Consider the following 14662-nt stretch of genomic DNA (forward strand, 5'->3'; position numbering starts at 1 on the left):
TGTCCTGTCCAATGTTAATCACTCATCCAACGTCACTAAAACAGATTACTGGTCATTTATCTCAGTGCTATTCATGGGACCTGTGCAGAAATGAGCTGTTGTGTTTCCCTGCATTACAATAGTGTCTGTGTTTCAAATTGTACTTAAATTGACTGAAATGCTTTGGGATGTTGTAAAAATTGCTATTGAAATGCACATTCTTTTGATTGCAACACCTCTTCTAGTCCCCATCAGCTAGTAAATAACAGATAGAGGAACCACAGAAAGAAGTTGTTTCAATTCCTGTTTTTCTACCATGGTAAATTAGATGGCACTTTAAAAGTAATGCATTATTAGTGAATCCTTTAGAGTGCAGCATGTTGGGTACAGAGGAATCTGGGTGTCCTTGTACATGAATTGCAAAGTTAGCATGCAACAGAAGGAGCATGTGATGAGAAGTAGGCTGGTGTTGGAGGTCTGGCAAATAGATGCAAGGGTATCAGTGTGGAGAATATCATGGAAGCAGAATGGATAAGTCTGTTGAGAGATTTGAAGGTAAAGTGCGTGGAGAAAATTAAATTAAATCTAACAAAACCATCTCTTATAATTCAGCTTTCCCACAGTATCTTCAACCTTTTAACATTTTGAAAGATTACAGGCTTCTTTACATTAAAATGGGCTAATATAGTATATGAGGTAGCTATGCATATCAGGCTTTATTTTTTAAATGTACAAGCATTAAATGCAGGAAATACCCAGAGTCTATCAGCATCTGAAAGAGAAAAGATGGGGTTAAATTAACTTGGAGATGCTTCACCAGATCTGATTTTAAGTACTTACATTTATCTACTGGAGACTATAAGGCCTTATTTTTAATCAAAATATGGCACCCCTGTCTATAAGAAGGTAGAATATGAATTACATATCTACGAATGATTTATTTGATGTTTTAGAAATTAAGCATTAAAGTGGTAAGACAGTTTTAGAATGCTGACTAAAGAATTTACAGATAGTTACACAAAGTGTATTGTTTATCCTATCTCTGTGCTAATTCAGTTTCCATTTTTGGAATGGAGAGGTGGCTGATGGATCATTCCCACTTTGCATCCTTAATGGTTCAAGCTCAGTAATGATGACATTCCAGCTGGGAGAAAGGTTACCCATTCTCATGGGAACCAGTGTCATTGTATAAATCATAAAGAGGAGCAAGTGCTATTTGCTCATTATTTTTAGAGCCATCTGAATGTTTTGCATGAATCATCAATGCTATAGGTTGATGAGTCTCCAGGGAGTTGCTGTTTTACTTTACTATTGTGGTGTGCCCATGCGGTGCAGAAGGTAACATTTATTTTTGTCTGTTGTATTCTTCTGCACATAAGAATTGCTTTTGTGTTCAATGTTATAATAACTATAAACAAATAGGGCTCTTATGGTACACTCACAAGTTCAGCTAATACTTTCCTTTCATGTATTTACAAATATATGTCCATTTAAGATTATAATTTTTCAAGTATTTCAACAATTAAGCTTATAATTCTTAAGAACTTTTTGTAAAGAGGACAAAACTCTTGGCTTAAAATATCTGCAGTACTTGTATGGATATAGTACATGCAACTAAGACCTAAACATGCAGAAAAAAACAGAAATTCCCATTGCAATTTTGAAATGCTTGCTGCAAAACATTGTTTACTATGATGAAATAATTAACTAAATTAGTAAAGTAGATTTGAGTACCTTTCAGCTGGATTCAGTTTGCTTTTCAAGGTATTTAGTTTTATAATTTACATTGTTACAGATTTACTGATTTTTTTTTAATTCATTCATAGGATGCGGGTGACCCTGGCTAGGCCAGCATTTATAGCCCTTGTTCAGAGGGCATTTAAGAGTCAACCACATTACTGTGGGTCTGGAGTCGCATGTAGACCAGACCAGGTAAGAACGGCAGATTTCCTTCCCTAAAGGGCATTAGTGAACCAGATGGGTTTTTACGACATTGGCTTCGTGGTCATCATCAGACTTTTATTTCCAGATTTTTACTGGATTCACCATCTGCTGTGATTTGAACCCAGGTGCTCTTGGCACTACCTTAGCTCTCTGGAATATTAGTCCAGTGACAATATCACCGTGCCACCGTGGTACATTACAGCTTTTCAACTTCTTATCAGTTAAGATGGAACTATCTCAGAACCCCCTCGTACAACATCTATTGGTGGATTGGCAAAAGTTTGTCAGCATTGGTTAACAAGATGAGTCAACCTCGTGATGGATTGTCTGTGTTTTACAGAGTTTCATCTAACAGCCTGCTTGAGAATGGTAGTTAAGGGAAAATATTGTTAAGGGACTAGCTTCAATAAATGAGCCATTTGAGAGGAAAAATATGATCAGGTACAAACTGCTGTGATTGATTAGGCTGCAGTTTGCTACGATTTGCAATTTATGTACGTCAAAACTGCTCTGAGTAAAACTGGTAGTGTAATTCAGGATTTGACTCCCCCTCTAGGGCCAGAATTTTTCCATCGGCGAGTTGGGGGAGGGGCCCACTCGCCGATGTGGGATGACATCGGGGAACCCCTAATGTCATCCCGTTCCATTTAAATATTCAGGAAGGCGGTTGGACAGTGCGATCAGCTGTCCGCCCGCCGACCTGTCAATGGCCAATTGAGGCCATTGACAGGATAATTAAGCCAATTAAAGGCCCTTCCTGTCCAACCTTAAGGCTGGCGGGCAAGCCAGGAGCCCCAGTGGGCTTCTGAAAAAACATGAAACCTCATCCACTGGCGGGATGAGGCTTCATGTCTGTTTTTAAAATCTTTAATAAAGTTTCTGTGATATTTATTAACATGTCCCAGCTCGTGTGACATTGTCATATCAGAGGGACATGTTAATAATTTTTTTATTTTTCTATATTTTAAGTTTATAAAACTTTCAGCACTCTCCTTGAGACAGCGCTTAGTCTCGGGGAGCTGTGCGCTCTTTCGCGCGCATGCATGAAAGAGCGCACTTTGACAGTTGGGGAACCCCCCCCCACCCCAGCACAGGAAGCGCATAGCGCTTCCCATCGGGTGGCCGGCTGGGCAGGCCAATTCTCAAAATGGCGGCGGGGCCCATTTTGGCAGCGGCGATCGGCTGCCCGCCCGCCGCCAAGCCAGTGGGGCACACCCGCTCATCAAGGGCAAAATTCTGCCCTAGGAAACTGTCTCAGTCCAAGTTCATTAATGAAATGGGAAATCCCAGTTGCTGTCCCTTCTCTCCTAGCCATATGTGAATACTGGTACTTGCAGAATTCCTTTCTGGCATAGAATGTGTGAATTGCAATCGGGGGCAGGCCAAAAATATAACTCCAGTCTTGCTGTTAGCTTTCCATTCTACAGATACCAGTCTTATGGCTGTGCTTTACTTTCTACAGCCCCAACCTTAGACCAATATTTTAATATAACTGGAACCTTCAAGGGTGAAGTCATGCCACTGTCTGTTGCAGCTCTAAGCCACATGGACCAGAAATGTCCCTGCTTCAATCTCCAGTCTGTGCTGAGTTGGCTAACTTAAAGTTGGAGTTCTACAGTTAGCTTCAGCTCTTCTAGGCTAGAGAGGAAAAAAATTACCTAGGGTTTCTGCTGCTTATTGCTAGTCAATTATCACTGCTAAAATGTGTGTGTGGATGTCAGATAACACCAGAATCAGGTTCATCAGGCATGTACTCCAGTAGTAATTTTGGATATTTTCTGAAACATTTGGGAGAATTTAATGGGGATAGGAAGGTGGGTTTGGTTGCCTGCAGGGAATTAAATCCCCTAAAAGTGGAGCTATGTTGGGAACCCGACATCATCCTGCCCACTTCCTGGTCTCACCTGGGTAGGCTCAGAGGTGAGCAAGGACCTCATGTACAGCTGACGGGAACTGATTAAGATATTCAAGCACCAAATTAAGTCTGTCTTTAACCTTACATTCTCGCTTTAATAGCCATGCCACAGGTGCCATGATCTCACTGCATCATGCCAAGGTGCAGGAGGCAAGAAAACAGCAGGGAGTGATTGTTTACTGAAATTGCTGGGAAGACTTACCAAGACTGAAATTGGCAAGCTTGTGGTTAGCCTTGGTGAAAGGCTTGTGTACAGGATTACTTATGTCAGCCTGAAATCACTAGTTTCAGAGGTAATTGCAACTTTTTACAGTTACTTTCAAGTGCCTTGGAGTACACTGACCTGCATCTCAACTTCCTGGCTGTTAGACTTCACTGCAGCATGGGAGCAACCTATGCAGAAATAGCCTGGACCTCTGAGGTGAAACAACAGGGTCAGACACCCCCATCAACAACAACAACATAGGCAACGGCAATACCAGGATGAGCAACATCACCACAGCTACATGCTGCTTCAAGGGATGGAGGGGATATAGACAGAGTGCACCAGCTTGAAGAAAGTGATACCTTCAGCACTGTATATAGGCTGAAGGTAAGCTTTCTGAATTTCACAGAGCAACAGTCCCTCAGGGTCTCATAACAGATTGTGGCTGATTTCTGGAAGCAGATCTCCTCTGAGTAGCAACGCATTGCCTTGAAGGTCACCACAGCCCTCAATGTCTTTGCCTCTGACTCCTTACAAGGAACTGCAGGAGATATCTCCGGGATGTCACAGTCAGCTGTACACAAGTACAACACCCAAGTCACCAATGCCTTGTTTGCCAAAGCCATCAATTATATCAAAACTTTGCCACTCAAGCCCAGAGGATGTTGGCTCCGAAGCATTGGCTGTATTTCCACAGGCCCCGGAGTGACTGATTGCAAGAGTGTGGTAATCAAATGTATACATCAATCTGAAGAGTTTCCACTCCCTTAAGCTAGGTTGTGACCACTGCAAGATCATCATGCATGTCTGCAACAGGTATCTAGGGAACTACCATGGCTCCTTCATTCCTCAAAGACCACATTTGCTGCTTGTGTTCTCTCCACCAAACATCCTCAGCAGCTGGCTCCTGGGGGAGATGGGCTACCCACTGAAGACCTGGCTGCTGACTTCTGTGAGAAGCCCTACTACCACTGAGCCAGAGAAGAGTTATAACAGGAGCCATATCATCACTAGGGCAATAATAGAGCAAGTAATTGGATTGTCCAAGCTGTGGTGCAGGTGCATGGATAGGAAATGACCTAGGATATGCTAGATTGTTCATTGACACTGCAGAGTTGAACTGCAGCAAGAGGACAGTGGCGAGATGCTGGCATTCCCCTCTGAGAAGGAGGGAGAGGAGGAGGAGCCTCATGCATAAGTATGATGTGCCCAAGGTACCTTCAGCCACATACCTTAATGCCAGAGAAGCATGTGATGAACTCATCCAGGCACACTTCACTAATAAGTATGCGTGCAGCCATCTGAGAATTCCATCTGAAATCCTGTGCCATCACCCCACACCTCATTCCAATAGTCAACCATCACCCTCGCACCTTTCCCTTCTCATCAAGGCTCATCATAGGAAATAATCTGAAGGACATTATCCAGGGTGAATGAGGGGTGCAACAAAATAGAAGCCATGAGAAAGGAGTTCACATGAAGCCATGTATTCATTGGAATAAAGTGCACTATTGAAACATTAACACTATTGGAAGCAGCCATATGAATCCCCTTGTGCAACTAAGACATTGTCCTCTTCTGCTTTCTATGACTTTTGCATATTGCTGTGCTGGAGGCAGGCTACCTGCTCTGAGACATGAGATGGCTCTGGTGGATACCCGCTGGAATTTGAGCCCTTGAGGACCCTGCCAAAGACTGCACCAGGTATCTGCACCTGTGCCAAGGGCAGACTTAATCATTGGGATAGGAGATGGTGTGTGCGGCTCTGTCAGGGGACTGGGGGCAAAGGCTGACAAATGGGCGTGGCTTGAGAAGAGTCCCTACTGCTATTGCCCTTTCTCCATCATCCCTCTATGACTCACCTGCACTTCCCTGCCTGTCAAGGGTTGGAGAGCATTTGGTTACATGTCAGTGAGGCATTATGAGGCTTTGTTCATTTCTTTGTAAAGTTGCAACCAGAGTGTGCTGGCCATGGGTCTCCATTGCTGATGCCCAGTACCTGTGCCACCTGCATATCTCCAGAGTGTTGTCCTTTATTGCAGTCAGGGTGGCCAAGGCTGCAGGTTCACCCCTAGTTTTTTTTATTCTTTCACGGGATGTGGGCGTCGCTGGCTAGGCCTGCATTTATTGCCCATTCCCATTTGCCCTTGAGAAGGTGGTGGTGAGCTGCCTTCTTGAACCACTGCAGTCTATGTGGGATGTGCAGTCAGGGAGGGAGTTCTATGATTTTGACCCAGCAATAGTAAAGGAACAGCGATATATTTCCAAGTCAGGGTGTTGTGTGGCTTGGAGGGGTACTTCCAATTAGTGGTGTTCCCATGTGTCTGCTGCCCTTGTTCTTCTAAATGGTTGTAGTCATGGGTTTGGAAGGTGTTGCCTAAGGAGCATTGCTGAGTTTCTGCAGTGCATCTTGTAGATGGTGCACACAGCTGCCACTATTCGTCTGTGGTGGAGGGAGTGAATGTTTGTGGATGAGGTTGCAAAACAAGCGGGCTGCTTTCTCTGGATGGTGTCAAGCTTCGTGAGTGTTGTTGGAGCTGCACTTATCCAGGCAAGTGGAGAGTATTCCACCACACTTCTGACTTGTGTCTTGCAGATGGTGGACAGGCTTTGGGGAGTCATCAGATGACTTACTCGCCACAGGATTCCTAGCCTCTGACCTGCTCCTGTAGCCACAGTATTTATATGGCTAGTCCAGTTCATTTTCTGGTCAATGGTAACCCTCAGGATATTGATAGTGGGGGATTCAGCAATGGTAATGCCATTGAATGCCATGGGTGATGGTTAGATTCTCTCATGTTGGAGATACTTGCCACTTGTCAGCCCAAGCCTGGATATTGTCTATGTCTCTCCTGCACTTGGACATGGATGGCTTCAGTATCTGAGGAGTCACAAATGTTGCTGAACTTTGTGCAATCATCAGTGAACATCCCCACTTTTGACCTTATGATGGAAGGAAGGTCATTGATGATGCAGCTGAAGATGGTTGGGTCTAGGACACTACCCTGAGGAACTCCTGCAGTGATGTCCTGGAAATGGAATGATTGATCTCCAACCACCACAACCATCTTCCTTTGTGCTAGGTATGACTCGAACCAGGGGAGAGTTTTCACCCTGAGTCCCATTGACTCCAGTTTTGCTAGGGCTCCTTGATGCCACACTCAGTCAAATGCTGTCTTGATGTCAAGGGCAGTCACTCTCACCTCACCTTGGGAGTTCAGCTCTTTTGTCCGTGTTTGAACCAAGGCTGTAGTGAGGTCAGGAGCTGAATGGCCCTGGAGGAACCAAAACTGAATGTAAGTGAGCAGGTTATTGCTAAGCAAGTACTGCTTGATAGCACTGTTGATGACCCCTTCCATCACTTTACTGATGATTGAGAGTAGACTAACGGAGGAGTAAATTGGCCGGGTTGGATTTGTCCTGCTTTGTGTGTACAGGACATGCCTGGGCAATTTTGCACATTGCCGGGTAGAGGCCAGTGTTGTAGCTGTAGTTTAGCTAGGGGTGCGGCAAGTTCTGGAGCACAAGTCTTCAGTACTTGGAATATTATCAGGGCCCTTAGCTTTTGCAGTATCCAGTGCCTTCAACTGTTCTGATATCCTGTGGAGTGAATAGAATTGGCTGAAGACTGGCATCTGTGATGCTGGGGATCTCTGGAGGAGGCTGAACTGGATCATCCACCCGTCCTCAGGGATGACCCTTCTGGCTGAAGATTGTTGCAAAATGCTTCAGCCTTTTGCACTAATGTGCTGAGCTCTCCCATCATTGAGTTGTTTAATTGTCCACCATCATTCACTACTGGATGTGGCAGGACTGCAGAGCTTGGATCTAATCCATTGGTTGTGGAATCGCTTAGCTCTGTCTATCACTTGCTGCTTACATTGTTTGGCACGCAAGTAGTGCTGTGTTGTAGCTTCACCAGGTTGACACCTCATTTTTAGGTATGCCTAGTGCTGCTCCTGGCATGCCTCCCTGCATGCTTCATTGAGTTCTCCGACTTTTCTTGGAGTTATGGGTTCTCTTCCTCTGTAATGAGGGAAGATGGAGAGTCATGAGAAGTTGAGATGTGGAACCAGTGTTGAGGATGGCATTAGAACATTTGAGGATGGAAATTGAGGAATGGGTGTGAGAGGGCAATAGCATGAGGAGTGCTCAGATGGAAATTTGAGGAGGATGATGGAAAGAAAGGAATCATTGTAATGGCAACGTGTACGGCTCACAGGAGTACAGTGGAGGAGAATGCTAGGGAAATCAGAGAGTGATAGCTGCCAGCTGTGAGTAGTATGACACTCATCTTGCTGGATCAAATAAAGACACTAAACCTTTTCCTGTACTATATCCATGTCTTTGGCAACACACTTCTGCTATTGACAGCCACTGCTACCTCCAGTCATGTCTGCTTCATAAGGCTGGCTGGCCTTCTCCCGTCCTCAGAAAAGAAGACTTCTGTCGTGGCCCTCATTCCAATCAGCCATGACCTCTAGGCAGCATTCCCACGTCTTCCTTCCATAATCCACTTAGTGGGTTCTCGCCACAACAAAATTTCCTGCAGCCATTCAGTCCCCTGCCAGGGTCTCGTTTAAAGAGATCACATGCCAAATCTAAGAACATAGGAAAGAGGAGCAGGAGAGTAGGCTATTCAGCCCTTCAAGCCTGCTCTGCCATTCGATAAGATCATGGCTGATCTGATTGTGGCCTCAACTCCACTTTCCTGCCTGTGTCCCATAACCCTTGACTCCTGTGTAGATCAAAGATCTGTTTAACTCAGCCCTCACTTGCACTGCTCTCTAGGGTTGAGAATTCCAAAGATTTATGACCCCCTTAGAGAAGAAATTTATCCTCATCTCTGTCTGAAATGGAAGATTGCTTATTCTGAAACTGTCCCCTCTGGTTTTTTGTGATACCCAGATATCTCTGTACTGCAGAATTTTGTAGTCTCTCAATTTAAATAATATTCTGCTTTTCTATTCTTTGTACCAAAGTGGGCAATCTCACATTTCCCCACATTATACTCCATCTGCAAAATTTTTGCCCACTCGTTCCTCTGGTTGACCCTCTCTGATTACCTGGAAACTAGAAAGTTGGATGCTAATAAATGGGCCAAATTACCGTAAAAGCGTCCCTTTAATAATCAGGTTCCCAACCAGGTAGAGGTCCTGCCATTACATTTCCATCCATTTTCTCATTCACTTAAGGTGTCGAGAATTGAATCTTCCCCCATATGCTCAAGAAGCTTTATTTTTCTTTTTTGGTGATTTACTTTTTCAGAGTAATAAGATCCTGAGATTTAACAATTATCATTCTTAACAATATACCATTAGTATAGGCATATCAATTTTAAAAATGGTCTGGGATTTTGTTTAGGTAGGCAACGAAACATCGACTTGCATGACGTCCTCAGCACTATATTTGTCTGTGAGCCATCTGGCTAAATTTTGCAGGGGCTAAACAATTAAAAGTGAGCCACTGGATTTGACATCCAATTTGGGTGGGAGGAGCAGTCAGAACAAGGGCTGATTATTTAAAGTGACGCTGACAGCACCAAAGGTGACAGAACTGTGTGCATTTTGGACAGCAAATTTGCAGAAACAAAATGAGAAGGAAGATAGATGTAAGGGCAGCCTATGATTCATGTACGCATCACTTGAGGTTGTGTTAGAAGCTGCGAGGGCACAGAAGCAGGTGCTCTTTCCAGAGTATGGCAGGAGGAGAATAGCCAGCCTCATAGTACATGGAACCCATGTCCCTTTGTAAGGACACAACCTTAAAGGTAATATAGGCATTTATCTCTCCAAAATGGTTTCAAAAGAATGACAAGTTCCTCTTGCTCCCAGCTATCCAAGGTAGTTGTTTTTGTCAACGCTAACCTTACATTATGGCTGTCACATTGAATGTCAGTTTCCCCTTTTTGTAGTGCTGCGATGATGGTAGGTTGAGCTCTCACTGACTGCCCATTGTGCACTTCTCTTCCTTACCATAATGCACCGTTCGATATGTAAAATGGCCATTGCATGCGTAAAATGAATCTTTAATGGCTTCTTAATTTTATTAATTGGCTGCACAGTTCGCCCAGGGGTTCTCGACCTCATTGGCAATACATCCAAGGGAAATCTGGAGGGAGGAGGAAAGACATTGGGTTTCCAGCCCACTGTCCTTTCTTCTAATTTTGCTGGTCCAAAACCTGCCTCCAATGGCTTGGGAAAATCCACCTCCACACCGACCCCCCCCCCCCCCCCCCCCCCCCCCCAACCCCCCACCCCCACAGGGAGTGCAAAGCAGGATACATAAATTAGATTTCAGTGGCATATATAAAGTGAAATAAAGATTGGGAAATTTACTTCAAATTGAGGGAGAGAGTAATAAAGTAGACGGATAGCAAAAGTTTTAAAAAAAACTTTAAGAAAGAAATCCCCAACACTAATTTACTTTTGAGGAAAGAGACTCCATGTTTGTAAAATTGAGTTTTCAAAGCCCAAGAAGTTATGCAGCAGTAATTATCACTTACCAAGCCACTAAAAACTCCCTTACTCCTGAATGTACCTGTTCTAACTCTTTCATTTTTAGTGTGTAACTAGTGGGCAAGTGCCCCAAGTTCATACTGTTGCATTCATTTCTGTGCTGAGTCTATCATCAAGGGCTGCAACAGCGCACGCAATGGAGGAACAGGTTATCTCTGACAACAACTGAGTAGGTGTGGAAGCCAGAAGTTGCTATCCGATTCACCCCATTATAATGGTGAGCACTGTTAACCTCACCATTAGTCTTATGGTAAAATCCAGCCTATTATACTCAAAATGTCAACTGTATTCCTCTCCACAGATGCTGTCAGACCTGCTGAGTTTTTCCAGGTATTTTTGTTTCTATTATACGTGCCCTCTGTTTGACCATTCATTCAGAAGAAAATAGCAACATTCAAACCATGAGCAGTTTTCAATCTCTTAATTCCTTTGAAGTCAAGTTGTTTAGAACAACTTAATGAGGTTAAATCCAGAAATAGAATTAACAATGCTTGGCCAACAATATCTGAATAAATTAATGTATTCATTTAAGAGGAAAATACATTTATGGCTGTGAGATGCAAATAAAACCATCCACTTATGTCTATAAAGACTGTTTAATATATAAAATTCCAAATAAATTGACTCCTTAGCTAATATAAGAATTGCACAATGGGGAGACAAGGAACAGTGTTAGGAAATTTCAGCTATTAATTGTAATGCATCCATTAGCAATTTAAATAACCATCCAATCTGTCTTGGGGAAAAAATCCCATCTGATTCTTTAATTAAACCAAGAATCAAAGATTTTTTAAAATTCATGTCTCCTGCTAACAGTGTAAGCTTGTGCACAAAGAATTGCTGCTTGGGCGATGTACTGGAAAGTTGCCTGTAGCTATGGAACTGTATCCCAGCAAGAGTCAGCCACCTAGAGGAGGGGGGAGAATAGTTGGTGAGAAATCAAAGAAAGACAAAGATACAGCTTTCAGAAACTCCAGCAAACTACATCTGGATTGGTAGGTCATAGTAGATTCACATCCAACAATCCCAAAATGGTAAGTTTTCTGATTTTGGCAATGGCATCAGAGGTGGTGTCAGGGACCAGGTGGTTCCCTAGAGGGACCGTTTCCAATAGTATATTCCCTATTCATTGATTACAGAGTTGGATCAGCAAAGGTTTGGAAGCAGGTGGCATCAGCCAGAATGTGATGTTTTGGAAAGGGATGGAAAATGTAAGATAACTGTGCAAAGAACCATAGAAAAATTACAGCACAGAAGGAGGCTATTTGGCCCATCTTGTCCATGCCAGCCCGAGGACACCCAGGTGCCCTTTTTAATCCCACTTTCCTGCACCCGGCCCATAGCCCTGCAGCTTACAGCGCTGAAGGTGCAGATCCAGGTACTTTTTATAAGAGTTTAGAGTTTCTGCTTCAAACACCAACTTGGGCAGCGAATTCCAGACACCCGCTACCCTCTGCATAAAAAGTTCTTCCTCATGTCCCCCCTACACCTTCTGCCACTTATCTTGAATCTATGTCCCCTAGTTCTAGAATTCTCCACCAAGGGAAACAATTGTCCACTCTATTCCCCTCATAATTTTGTACACCTCAATCAAGTCACCTCTCAGCCTTCTTTGTTCTAAGGAAAATAACCCCAACCTAACCAATCTCTCCTCGTAGCTACACGTCCCTGGCAACATTCTTGTAAACCTCCTCTGCACTCTCTCCAGAGCTATTACGTCTTTCCTGTAATGTGGTGACCAGAACTACACACAATACTCCAGTTGTGGGCTCACCAGTGTCTTACACAATTCCAACATTATATCCTTACTTTTATATTCTATACCTCTGCCAATGAAGGAGAGCATTCCATATGCCTTGTTTACAACCTTGTCTACTTGAACTGCTGCCTTCAGGGACCTGTGTACTTGTACGCCAAGATCTCTCACTTCATCTACCCCTCTTATTATATTCCCATTTATTGTGTAATCCCTGTAACTGTTTGACCTCTCTAAATGTATGACCTCACACTTCTCTATGTTAAAATCCATTTGCCACTTTACCGCCCACTCCACCAACCCATCTGTACCGTTTTGGAGATGATGGCTATCCTCTATACTATTCACTACTCGGCCACTTTTTGTGTCATCTGCAAATTTCCCAATCATGCCCCCCACGTTCACGTCCAGATCGTTAATATATAACACGAACAGCAAGGGTCCCAACACCGAGCCCTGTGGAACACCACTTGAGACAATTTTCCATTCGCAAAGGCATCCATCAACCATTACCCTTTGTTTCCTGTTACAAAGCCAACCTTTTATCCAGTTTGCCACATTACCCTGAAATCCCATGGGCTTTTACTTTCCTGACCAATCTGCCATGTGGGACCTTGTCAAATGCCATCCATGTACACAACATCCACTGCACTACCTTCATCAACCCTTCTTGTCACTTCCTCAAAGAATTTAATCAAATTTATGAGGCAAGACCTTCCTTTAACAAATCCATGCTGACATATCCTGACTAGTCCATGCCTTTCCACATGACAGTTAATCCTATCTCTCAGGATTGATTCTACTAATTTGCTCACCACCGATGTAAGACTAACTGGCCCATAATTGTTTGGCATTTCCTTTGATCCCTTTTTAAACAATGGAACTACGTTTGCATTTCTCCAGTCCTCCGGTACCTCCCCTGTATCTAGTGAAGATTGGAAAATCATCCTCGGAGCATCTGCTATCTCCTCCCTGACTTCCTTCAGCAGGCTCAGAAACAATCCATCTGGCTCTGGTGACTTATCAACTTTCAAGGATTTCAACCCTTCGAGTACTTCCTCTCTCTTTATGACTATCCTGTCCAATATCTCGCAGTGTTCCTCCTGGACTACTATATCTACATCCTCCCTTTCCTTTGTAAACACAGATAAAATATTCATTCAAAACCCTTCCCACAGCCTCTGCATCTACACACAAGTTCCCATCTTCATCTCTGATAGGACCCACTTTTTCCTTCACTAACCTTTTAGCATTAATGTATTGGTAAAACATCTTTGGGTTATCTTTAACTTTACTTGCTAATCTTTTTTCATGCCTTCTCTTTGATTTCCTTATTTCCTTTTCTACTTTGTCCCTGCACTTCCTATATTCGTCTAAGAGACCAAAGATATGGAAAAGTGGTAATATAACTTCATAGGTCAAAATAAACCTCCCGTGGCATGTTCATAAGAACCTAAGTTTGGCTCTAATAACGTGATCATAGGAACAAACAGTGGCATAAGAGTATTCACTCTCTAGTAACCTTGACCATAATAACCGATGCATGACTATCTAATGTATTTAAAATGTTATACATGCTGTTTAATTATGTGCTTGTGTTCTCCGTAGAAAACACAATGAGCAAATCAGGCCAGTATGTATGTATATAAGTGTGGATATAAGCAGAATGTTCACATTGTTAAGAAGAATGTACTTTTACACATTTGTTACCATTTTCCCACTTTGATGGCTTGAAGTTAAACCTTAACAACTAGTTGCGACAAGTTGAACAAAATCTGATTATGTTTTGCAATATTTCATATTAATACTTGTGTTATGTGTCCATTTGCACAAGAACACAAGAAATAGGAGCAGGAGTAGTTGATATAGTCCGTCAAGCCTGCTCTGCCATTTAATGCAATCATGGCTGATCTTAGGCTTCAACACCATTTTCCTGCCTGTTCTCCATATTCCTTAATTCCTTGGGAGTCCAAAAATCTACCTATCCCAGCCTTAAATGTATTCAACTTTGGAGCATCCACAACACACTGGGGTAGAGAATTCCAAAGATTCACAACCTTTTGAGTGAAGTAATTTCTCCTCATGTCATTCCTAAATGAATGGCCCCTAATCCTGAGACTGAGTCCCCCTGTTTTAGACTCCCCCAACAAGTGGAAACAATCTCTTAGTGTCTACCCCTATCAAATCCCTTCAGAATTTTGTTGGTTTCAATGAAATTGCCTCTTATTCATCTAAACCCCAGAGATTATAAACCCAATTTATTTAGCCTCTCATCATAGGACAACCCCCTCTTCCCAGGAACCAATTTAATGATCATCCACTGTACCACCTCCAATGCAGGTACA

Source organism: Cetorhinus maximus, chromosome 6, assembly GCF_964194155.1.
Source record: "Cetorhinus maximus chromosome 6, sCetMax3.hap1.1, whole genome shotgun sequence".
Taxonomy (NCBI): domain Eukaryota; kingdom Metazoa; phylum Chordata; class Chondrichthyes; order Lamniformes; family Cetorhinidae; genus Cetorhinus; species Cetorhinus maximus.